The following is a 12,440-nucleotide window of genomic DNA, read 5'->3' as shown; positions in this document are numbered from 1 at the left end:
ACTTAAAATTAGATATTTTATATTCTAAAATTCTTTCTTTTTATTTCATTCTTTCAACTTAAAATTAGATATTTTATATTCTAAAATTCTTTCTTTTTATTTCATTCTTTCAACTTAAAATTAGATATTTTATATTTTAAAATTATTTAATAGATTTTATCATCGTTCTTTAATAAAACTTTTCGTTTCAAGATACTCACAGGAAGATTTATCGCGAAGTATACTTTATTGTATAACACCAACGATGAAATACTGTTGATATTATAACTCAAGTCATATAACTCATATAATAAAGTATGACAATGATCTCGTTTTAAACTACTTTAACTGTCCTGAACTCAATTTTTCTTTTTTTTTTTTAAATATTTTTACCTCGTGTAAGAATACTTTCGTTCTTGAAAATTGTCAAAATTTAAACATTTCTGAAAACATTGATAATTTTTTTCGTAACCTAAATCCACAGTGATCTTAATAATTGAAATTTTTCGTTAAACAACGAAAATTCAACAAATACTAAAATTTCGTCCAATTTTAGTATTTAAATTTAATGAATTTAGTATAAAATTTAATGAAACGATGAAAAAAAAATCGTATAGTAAATGTAAAGGAAAAACATTAATCTCTAAGGTCATAGTGGATCTAGCCATGAAAAAAAATGTTCATAGGGAGAACTAAAATAAAGTTTCCTTTGGAAAACTAGGAAAATTTACGTCAAGAAAAAAAAAATTTGTGCCACGAAGTTTACGAACGGAACAGCATAATTTAAATATATAATCTTCAAGGAATCTAATGACCGGTTTAATAACTTAATAATATTAATAATAATAATAAATATAAATACAAATATTATAAACATTATAAATGAAATATAAATATTAATAATATTAATAATAATCGGTACACACGTGACAATTTGTACAATTTGTACCATACAAAAGGTCAACATTACGAATTAACGCAATCAGTGTCAAAGGAAATCGGTCAACAGATCGACAGACAGCTTTCCAAGGATTGAGACGTCAAGTAGAAACAGCTTTTCGAAATCGCGAGCCTACTATTTAAGTATAGTAGTTCTGTACAAACCTCTGTTCGCGTCGACAGATTTATCGTGCATGTCTCACAAGACAAGAGGCAAACGATTGTGAAATAAATAAACTATGCCTGCACGATGCGTATAATCTAACATTCGCACAAAGATCTCCCTTATCTTCCTTAGATGCCGCTCTCATTCGCCTTTTAAGATACCTATGCCAGCGAAATGCGACTGGAACCTTGAAACGATTCTGTCATCAATGTTTCATTAATACACGCTCAATGCTGGACGATTTTTATAGTTCCATTCTCAGTAACAAAAATTTTTCTAATTTCTTCCTTTTTTTTTTTTTTTTCTTTTGCTCAATTTATTTTGCTTCAGAATGGTCATTGTTTGATGTTTGATAATGGACGCTAGAAACTGAATCTATCATCCAGTCTAAAATATAAAAGTTGTATCAGAGAAATTAGAGTGGAAGACATAGGAAAAACTATACAACACAATAGAGAGCATAAGTTTTTGTTTCGTATACTTTGCAGAAATCATTCAAATCTGTAAAAATTTGTGAAACTCTAAAAATTATAAATTATAATTTATAAATTTAAAATTATAAGTTATAAATTATAAATTATAAATTATAAATTTAAAATTTAAAATTTAAAATTATAAGTTATAAATTATAAATGATAAATTATAAATTTAAAATTTAAAATTTAAAATTATAAATTATAAATTATAAAAATTACAAATTGGCCATTTTGAACATTTTAGTGTCAATAATATTTAATTTAATTTAATCGTCGTTGTTTAATATTGAAATTATTAATTTAATGAGAAACAATTTCAAAAATACAGTATTATCGATCTCGCACGGAATGTGTCGAGGGAAAAAATTAGTTAGTTCACAAGATAAATAATGTGACGATTAAACGTCTGTAGTAAGAATCATTGCATTAGAATTTGAATTAGAGCTTACGAACGTTGAAACACCTGTGAAACACGTGTTTCAACTTTACACGTACCATATGAGATCGTTTGAAGTTTTTGATTATAGATTCCTATGTAATTTAATATTTTTATTAATATAATAACACAAGATTAGCTCATTTGTTAAATAATAAAATTAAATTATTATTTAATTATTTTATTAAATAATAATTTTAGTAAGTAATAATCATTTATTAAATAATAAAATTCGCTTTGAACATGTTTTTCACTTATCTTTGAATTTCTCATAAATCTATAAAAATCTTAGCAGTTTAATTGCTAAGATTTTTATAGATTAATTGAAATATGATTATTGCGACAATATCGATGAAGTTTGAAACAAGTATAAAAACATGTAGCGAAATTACATCTTTATATCTAGTTCTTATATGCTGTAACATTTTATACTAAATTATTCGCATTTACAGTGAACATCGTGTGATCTCTCTATCACGAACATTGTCTCATTGCGAATGCAGGATCGAACGGAAGTTCATAAACGTTCACGGTCACGAGAGAAAGAAAAGAAAGAAGAAAACCGTGCTGCGGGGCATCGAACTTTTACTTTTAACTGAATATTGCACGTGTGTACTTCCCGATGAAGCAACCACAGCGAAAAATCGATACAAGAACACCGTTGTACATATCGAAACAAGATGCAAGATGCAACTGGAAAGAAGGAATGTATTTTCCTGTAATTTTCATCAACAAAACGAACATATCACTGTGCAATATCAATTAATATGCCCTCAAATTAAAATTACAGATATCGACAAATTTGTAGCCTAATTCAACACGTAATGACGACACTCGACGAATATAATCGTTAATCCCACTATATATTAATATAATATTAATCTCTTTTTCTCTCGAATCAGTAGTACAAGTCAGCGATAACACGACTAATAAATTCGCAACATAGATCTCATAAAACTGAGCGTGATCTTATTCTACTTGTTAATGATAAAAAGTGTGATTAAATAATGGAAAGTCTGATTTGAAATCCCTGAAATAATTTCTGAAGAATTTCTGTTTCTGTTAGTACTCCAATTACCTCGCTAAAGTGAGTTATCGATCAAACGAATAATACAATATTTAGTATTTCCACTTTAGTATTGTATTGAGTTTGTAATGAGTATGATTCCTCCGGTTCTAGTGAATATGTGAATAACAAAAAATGCTCTTTCTGACGCGAAATTGTTCAAAATTATTTCTAAACAGAATAAATAATTTTGAGTAACAAATTGATGCCAAACGAACAACGCGATTAAACTAACCAAGTTTAGAAAATAATAATAAAAAATTCGCACACGCGTTATCCAAACAGGGTAGAAAAGGGAGTGCCTCTCGATAAAAAAGGCAATTGAATTCCTTTGGTCGAAGTTAGTTAGATGTGCTCGTATATATCCACGAAGACGTATCCACTCGTTAAGGATTTCCTTTCGGTGACGAAAGCGGAGAACTTTAATGGCGTAGTCGTTCACATTTGAACAACTTTCTAATACTTATTTCTTTGTTTAATATTTTTCTGTTAGCTTCCTTTTAGAATAAAGCATTAATATATATATGTATATTATAATATAATCAAAATATAATTATTATTTATAATATTATGTAATATAATATAATTATTATATACATATATGTTAATGCTTTATAATATAATTAATATTTATAATATTATGTAATATAATATAATTTTAATTTATATATATGTTAATATTTTATAATATAATTATTATTTATAATATTATGTAATATAATATAATTACAATTTATAATATAATATAATATAATATATATAATATAATTTTAATTTATGTTAATGCTTTATAATATAATTATTATTTATAATATTATGTAATATAATATAATTATAATTTATAATATTATATAATACAATATAATATATATAATATAATTCTAATTTATAATATATATAATATTATAATATTAGTATATATATAATATAATATTATAATATTAGTATATATATAATATAATATATATAATATTAGTCAGTTACTCAATTGTGAAATTTTATTTTCAGAAGATGAGATTTCCAACGAAGACTACGCAAGAGAGATTTCTGTCCTAATGATTTAATAAAAAAAATAGCACCTTATAGTAAAATAGTATACCTTAATAGAAAAATGAAAATCTGAAATTCGATGATGTAAACCTCGAATCGACAGAAATGACAATTTTTGTCAATGCCTTGATCGTAGCAGTGTCGAACGTAAAATGTAACAGTTTCATTGGCGCATGTTCTTTCCATTAGCGAGTTCTGACGTCATTTCCCACGGGCAGATGATCTCGCCGATGTGTACGCAACAGCAGACAAATGAATAATCACGCTGCACCATCTACGACTCCTAAAATCCCACCATGTAAACCAATCATCACTGTTCCCCAGCCATTAAGCCGACTTTCCATCGTATCTGGTTTCTGACTCATTGCTTGCTTAGGTTGGGCAGAAAGGAAACAAACCAGTAAACTGGTATTTTAAGGGACATAAATTTCTACAGGAAATTTGCGGTACACGCGTGTTTGAAAAGACCGGGTCAATGGTAAACTCGTCATTTATACTAATTAATTTCCTTCGGGGGATTCATTTCTCACGCATGCGTGAGTCTTTGTTGAAAAACTGAAATTTTATTGAATTATTTTTCATTTAATGCACGTTCAAATATATTTTGTACCATTTTATACTAAATATATGCTGTACATACCATCCATATGTTTTATATATTTTATACCATTATATATTTTATATATTTTATATATTTTATACATTGATTTATTTTATATATTTTATATATTTTATACCATTTTATACTAAATATATGCTGTACATACTATATGTTTTATACTTATCTACTGCCAACGAAATTTGATTGGTTTATACCATTTCTCAACTATCTCTCACTTTTTCTAAATGCTTGACTCTCTAAATTCCCTGGGGATTTTCAAAATTTCCAAACTTCGCGGAATGATAGAGCTCTTTTAGCAGATATATATCAAGTATCTTCTCTTCTTTCATTATCGTAGAATCCTATACAAAGAACGGAAAGCACGGAGCACAAATATTGAGTTATCCGTCAAATAAACTGATACCAGAATTATCAGCAACTCTATAAATCTATAGTCGATAGAATCAGTTTATTCAGGAAACCGTCTTCCACTATTTTACAACGTCGTCTATTTTTAGGCACCGAGATATCCAATGCAGCAATGGTAATTGCAAGATAACAGCTTTAAATAACAATTTCGTGGTGAAATAATCATTTTCCAAGGATGATACGTTGCTATTTTTTTTTTTTTTTTTTTTGCTAATTAGCATGCAAACGAGTCGGAGCACGTTACATGAATTTTAAAGCATTTCAACGCGATGCGCTTCAGAAATGAAAATGGAGGAAGTTAGAACAACGCTTAGTCAGCGTTCGCACTTAAGTTCATTAACGATCTAAAACTGAGTATCAACGCTTCAATGTCACAGCGTCATTAAACATCCTACGGCATAAATTATATTATTGCGACATCAAGCTCCTTGATTGAAATAGCTGCAATGCGAGCAGAACGTTCGAACGTTCGAACTTTCAGAACAGTTTCACACCCAGAAGACACACGAACGATCAATAGTACGGACATTATCGTGTGACAGTACGTTTTTATTGTTAAACCAGCGTTTCAGCAGTCAATTTGTGACAGTCGTAATTAAAAACACACACGAAATAAAATAAATAAAATGTAAGTAAACAAACGAATAGCATAGTTAAGATAAATATGCGTACAAGATAAAGCAAAGTAGGTTACAAATGTATTACACGTATAAATTTATGATAAACGCAATGTGAAAATGTACAATGTTAAGAGAAACCAGAATGTAAAAGACCAAAGGAATAATTATCACATGCCTAAGAACCGGTCATACTAAGCTGACACATGAACACAAAATCAAAAAAACTCATTGCAATAACCATCCATTAACAATAACTCACATACTGCCACACCAAAGACAGAAATACGGAATCAACACAAACATAAACCTGACTTCTCAAAATGCAATACAAAGAGTATTAAAATATCTCAAAAACATAACTACTACACACACATAATGGCACCGTCGTCGCTAATGAAACGACATTAAATGAAACGACATTAAAGAAAAATAGAAGAAGAAGAAGAAGAAGAAGAAGAAGAAGAAAAGACCAAAGTCAATTTCAAGGCCAAAGAGACTGAAATAAATACATACATATTACATTATTACAGTCGTAATAAATTGCCGCGTTAATTCAAATAGGTTAATCTGATCAAAAAAAAAAAAAGGTGGCTCGACAAATGACTTTGAGGAAAAAGACGTTCGATATTTAAGAATCAGGCATCGATTGTAAAAGTATAATCAGAAATATTGTATAAACTGTTTCACCGTCAGTTTTTTCATACATATACACAAACGATTTTTTTAAGCGAAAGTTGCAGGCACTTTCTTTCGATTTGTTATAAAAATCGAAATGTTGTTGCTCACGTTACATACACCTCGCGCTTTAATTTACGTTAACAAGTATATTTGAACGGATACTGCAGAGGCTTTATTTATATTAGCTGGAAAAATACACGAGTATCGTTTAACATCAGTAGTGTTTACGAGTATTTCGCGAAAGAAAATATTTATTAACCATATGAAGATCAGAGAAGAAACATCGTCGTGCAACAAAAGTCACTCGCCGGATTGGCTCACACAGCGAAGCGACAAGATTTTAATCTACAAATTAAAGAAGAACTCTTTAGATAAAAAAAATTTTAGCTGTGTGATAAAATTTCATGACGGTTTTTGCCAAGTATCGAAGAAACTTTCTGAGACACATGTGTATCATTATTTACTTTTGCAACGCTTAGGATAATCGTATTTTCCAAAATAAACGACGAGCATCGAAACGACAACAGCCGTTATCAAACGCCGCATTCCTGGCAAATTACACGCGCTGGCGTGTAATTTTATCCAAGCGCGGTGGAAAAAAAAAATTTTCACGCAGCCCTCGGAACATAAAAGAAAATATACTTCTTATGCGGCGTGTCCGTGCTCTGCCACCAAAAAAATATTTTCACAGAGTATATTTAGAGTATATTTATCCTGCCATTGTGTACGAGTACATTAATCTGGACTGCGGTTCCATACGAGAAACAGCAACCGTGCCATAAACTTGCAACCTACTTGGAAACAACGTCTGGCGGCCTCTTTCCTTTCTTTATGGTGTAAAATCAGCGAGAAGTTTAGAAGATTTTCCTCGTCAGAAATTTACGCGTGTATGTAATATCTATCAATCTTATCGATTTTCACGGTGTAGAACTGTTACACCGCAGAGCGAGTCGCGTGATTCTACAAACGAGAAACAACGATCGTGCGAACGAAACGAGCCTTTTATCTGAACGTAGTGTCCCAGTTTAATGTCATCCACGATAAGGCCGCACACATTTACGAATGTTCAAATATTGCACAATATAAAAATATTCTAATAATCTAGGCTTAATTATTCTATCACGTGGAACGAGAAAACGACTCTGATTGAAAATCTATCTCTATTAATCGGATTTATCGATCGCTGCGCAATTCGACGACTCCGTTTTCTTTCACGGAACGCGGCTAAGACATCGTGTTAGAAGCTTTTTGCAACAAAAATTTGAAATACATCGACCATGGATCATTATAGTAATGATCGAGTAACGATCGACGAGGCAATTGTAAATGATGTTTTTCTCGATAATTGTTTTTTTTTTTTTCTCACATACTTGCGTCCGTCTATTACACGAGAAACGATTAATAGTTGAAAAGAAAAAAACAAAAGGTATGGTTTACGTAAAGGCGATACATATATATACATATGTATATACGTAGCAACCATCTCTCTCGAGAAGCAGGAAACGCGGCGAGAATTGTTGCACACTGATGCAAGATATGCAAAACGTGCAACGATCGCTTTTATTCGATAGTCCACCTTTCAGTAGTCTCGGATCGAAATGTCGAACGGTGAAACTACGCGAAAGAACCGAACGGAGCCTGGAAATTGTGTCTCGCGTACTGCCGACAAGAACGTGTTACAAGATCTATTCGACGCTACGTTTCACGTGGCGCAGCAAACAGTTTGAACAACATTTTCGTGATTCTTGCGAAACGAAAAGTAAAAATAACCGGACTATGTTAGGTTAAACGACATAGTCTCCATCAATCCACATAAAAAAAAAATCACAAGAACCAAACTAAAACCACTTCCTCCCCAATCTCCAGTTTTACGATTCCGCCAAACTAGAGGAAATGTTAGCCCCAGCAAAAGAAATAATAAATAAAAGAAATCCTTCACACTCCCAACTAAACTATTCCCAGATCAAGAGCCAAGACACCTTTGGATCAGCACATTCATTGGAAATCGCAAAAAACTACACCGATAACATTCCGACACTTGTTAAAACTCTTGAAGAAATCTACCCCCATCTAAATGAAAGAAGCATAAAAAACAGAATACATCGACTCTGCAAAAAGCTCACCAAACCGACTGAGACACCTGAATCGTCACATAGCTGCTCATCTGAATCCGACATCGAAATTTCATAAGAGCCATAATCTAAATTCATAGCCTCTTCAAATATGAAAACAATAATTATGAAAACAATAATACAGTGTATGGAACATAAACGGTTACTATACCCATTAAATGAACAACTCCAAATTCTCATAAATAATTTCAGCTCTGATATTATCTGCCTTCAAGAAACAAATTTCAAAAGAAATCACCAACCTACGCTAAAACATTTCAACACCTTCGTCGAAAACCACGCCAGCGGAGGAGTGGCCATTGTAATTTCGGATGCAAATATGATTCTACTGAAATCCCATTAAATTCAAACTTAGAAGAATGCCACACCACAGAAACCCAAAGACAGAAATACGGAATCAACGCAAACATAAACCTGACTTCTCAAAATGACATACAAAAAAAGTATTAAAATATCTCAAAAACATAAACTACTACATACATATCTAATGGCACCGTCGTCGCTAATGACCCTGCTGTCGATGCGACATTAAAGAAAAATAGAAGAAGAAGAAGAAGAAGAAGAAAAGTAAAAATCACAAGCTCGAAAATTTATATACATTGCACAAAGCATAAATGTCGAAACACCTGTTGATACTTATAAATAAATCGATTACATTTCGATTTTGATTTTTTTATTTCCCATCGTGTGCGTAAGTATGAATGTCATAAAGTGTCTGCGATCAATCAGAAGACAACACCGCAAATTATTAAAATACACCGTATCTTCGCACTTCGGGTTTCACTTTCTCTAGACATTTCCTCGCTTCCTTCGTTTCATCTTCTCATTCGCAACGACGACGTTACTCAAGTCTATGATTATCGTAGAAATTACAGGATTTCACCGGCGAGGTTCCGCAGCATCGAACAGAGTTTGATTAATCGTCAACGAGAGAGAGAAACAAACTTGTTCAGCTACACATTGCGCAAAAGTGTTTGAACATTTAATTTATAAATATATTACACGTGCAGAGTAGTAAAACAATAATATAGAATTTTTCACTCTGTAGTTAAATTATAATATAAAATTAATATAAAGCGTTAACATAATCTTATATAATATACAATCTTATAATAAAGTATAATATAATTTTAATATATTATTATAAAATAATATATTATAATATATTATAAAATTATAAATAATACATTATAAATTATAATAATATACTATAAAATTATAAATAAATTATAAATATATTACACGTGCAGAGTAGTAAAATAATAATATAGAATTTCTAACTCTGTAGTTAAATTATAATATAAAATTAATATAAAACATAATCTTATATAATATACAATCTTGTAATAAAGTATAATATAATCTTAATATATATTATTATAAATTAATATATTATAATATATTATAAAATTATAAAATTATAAATAATATATTATAAATTATAATAATATACTATAAAATTATAAATATATTACACGTGCAGAGTAGTAAAATAATAATATAAAATTTCTAACACTGTAGTTAAATTATAACATAAAATTAGTATAAAACGTTAAAATAATCTTAATATACATTATTATAAATTAATATATTATATTATAAAATTATAAATAATGTAAAATTATAAATAAATTAATATAAAATCTGTAGTTAAATTATATCTCGTCGAAAGTGAGCTACATAGTGGTCGAAAATATTTTATTAAACTGCAAATAGTTTTGTAGCCGCTGGAAAGTCCACTACGATTGTTAACAGGCAAAAACGTTCGAAAAGATGATTGATTCGATAATGATATCGATTCCCGCGGCGGTCACCCTTCGGCTTCGTTCCCCTATGCCCGGGGAAAAAAAATCGATATTACCCGCTTTATTTATATCCCTGCGGTGTTTCCTGCGACGATGGCGAATTAAAACGGCGAACTTCAATGTCGAATTGAAAAGTGGCGAGAGAGAAAAACGGGGCGGGAGGGAGGGCGAGGGATAAGGAATGCGACTGGTAAGAACGTCTCGCAATCTGACGCTTCTAGATTTACCTCTCTTTTCATCTGCCAAAAACTTCTACCGCCTGTCTAGGCGCTGTTGACATTCACGACCGCCTTATTACTTTAGACCATCGCTGATGCAAGATCGCGGCGCCAAGTTTTGTTCTCACCGAGTCGGGCACGAGAGTGAGCTCGCGCAAAACGCTTCTAGGGACCGTTCTAGCTTCGCACGCATAGATTTCGTGCAACGACCACCACACGCAAACGCACCGTCTGCATTTCAATTCATTTGCATGCTCGTACAACGGTCTCATTCGTTGCCGCGGATGGCTGTGCCTGGTGACACACCTTGCGTGACTAATGTACATATAGCAGTTCATCAGAAAGTATTTCGACAATTAACGTAGAAAATTTCCATGATACACATAATGTACGCAAAATGTACGTAGATCCGTAGACGAATATTTTAAAATTTCATTCAGTTACTATTGTAAGACTCTACTGTCACGAATATGTGGGTAAAGTTTGAAACAAATATATATATGTTCTATTATATATTCTATTATATTCTATTATACTCTATTATATATTTTATTATATTATATTCTATTATACTCTATTATATATTTTATTATATTATATTCTATTATACTCTATTATATATTTTATTATATTATATTCTATTATACTCTATTATATATTTTATTATATTATATTCTATTATACTCTATTATATATTTTATTATATTATATTCTATTATACTCTATTATATATTTTATTATATTATATTATATTCTCATATATTTTCTGGAGTCACTGTATATATATATATAAATCGTGTAATAAATTTAAAGAGACTTTCTGAAGTCACTGTATATATATATATATACAGAAAGTCTCTAAATTTATTGTACGATTTTTTTTAATAAAGTTTCAAGAGTTATTGACAAAATGGAAAAGAAAAGTAGGTTATTTCTCAAACAATCTTCTGAACAGCTTGGCGCGTGTGATAGAAAGACAAGGTGAATTCAAATTACACTCGCTTGTATATAAGTACTTTCGGTGTCATTGGAAACGGTACATTGGACGTAATTGGAAATGACATATTTATTGTTTTTGTTGTCTAGAATATAACGCCAATGCTCAAATTTAATTTGCGCGAGCGCAGTGATGTGTAACGCGTTCTTATTGGTACGATCACTTTCGAAAGGGTCGCTAATGTTAACAATCTCTTAACACAGGCATTCGTCGTGAGCCTCGAAACGACGCAGTAGCGTTTCAAATTCCTGATAATGATTCGTTAAAATTATCTGCCGCGTTTGAAATAGCGTGAAAGTTTGAAATTTATGGATCCGTAGATAATATCTTACGTAACGAATATTAATTATCCATTGCCGCGTTAATTCTGTCTCAATGGTTTGCGTAGAGAACAAACTGTCCGAGAAGTTATTCGAGATTAACAAATAGTGTGTCATAATAGACGAGAAACAAAATGTTTCAATGTTGTTGTACTATTTATTTACGGTCGAACTTTGTTGCTTAATAACTTTGTTGCTCAACAGATCGAAAAATCCCGAAAATGACGAAATTCGTTCGTCCGGTGAAATAATAGAACGTGCGGAATTATTTTCGTTTGCGACACGCTGCAAATTAATTATCGGCATTTACTGAAATCTAGGTAACCGTGTCAGAAATTTCTTTCGAAATGTCTGTGCGAAATCGAGTGAGAACGGTTGCCAAAACTCGTACCAAGTGTTCCTGTGCTCCCGTCTAATATATACACAGGAACGCTTTCTTCGGCGCAACAGATATATAAACCCAATTCGTCTCGTACGTCTATTCTTACGTTCATAAGGTTATTTACACTCGGTGTCTGACACCATTTT

The 12,440-nt window shown here is 30.9% G+C and overlaps 1 protein-coding gene across 3 annotated transcripts in view; it reads right to left on the bottom strand.

The window, feature by feature from the left end:
• The window catches only part of LOC122530169 (V-type proton ATPase 116 kDa subunit a1), a 49,571-nt gene that overhangs the window by 36,136 nt on the left and 995 nt on the right, over positions 1–12,440 (bottom strand). The window contains exon 1 of one of the 3 annotated variants that reach the window (XM_043656895.1): positions 6,507–6,522. The exons of the other annotated variants lie outside the window; for them this stretch is intronic. The gene's annotated coding sequence lies outside the window, so the exon portion shown is untranslated. Of the gene's footprint in view, positions 1–6,506; positions 6,523–12,440 lie in introns of those variants that run through there. 3 annotated transcript variants of the gene reach the window in all.

Source organism: Frieseomelitta varia, unplaced genomic scaffold (assembly GCF_011392965.1).
Source record: "Frieseomelitta varia isolate USP_RPSP 00005682 unplaced genomic scaffold, Fvar_1.2 scaffold_331, whole genome shotgun sequence".
Taxonomy (NCBI): Eukaryota; Metazoa; Arthropoda; class Insecta; order Hymenoptera; family Apidae; genus Frieseomelitta; species Frieseomelitta varia.
The sequence above is the reverse complement of the archived record's forward strand: the minus strand, read 5'-3'. Positions and strand labels throughout refer to the sequence as shown.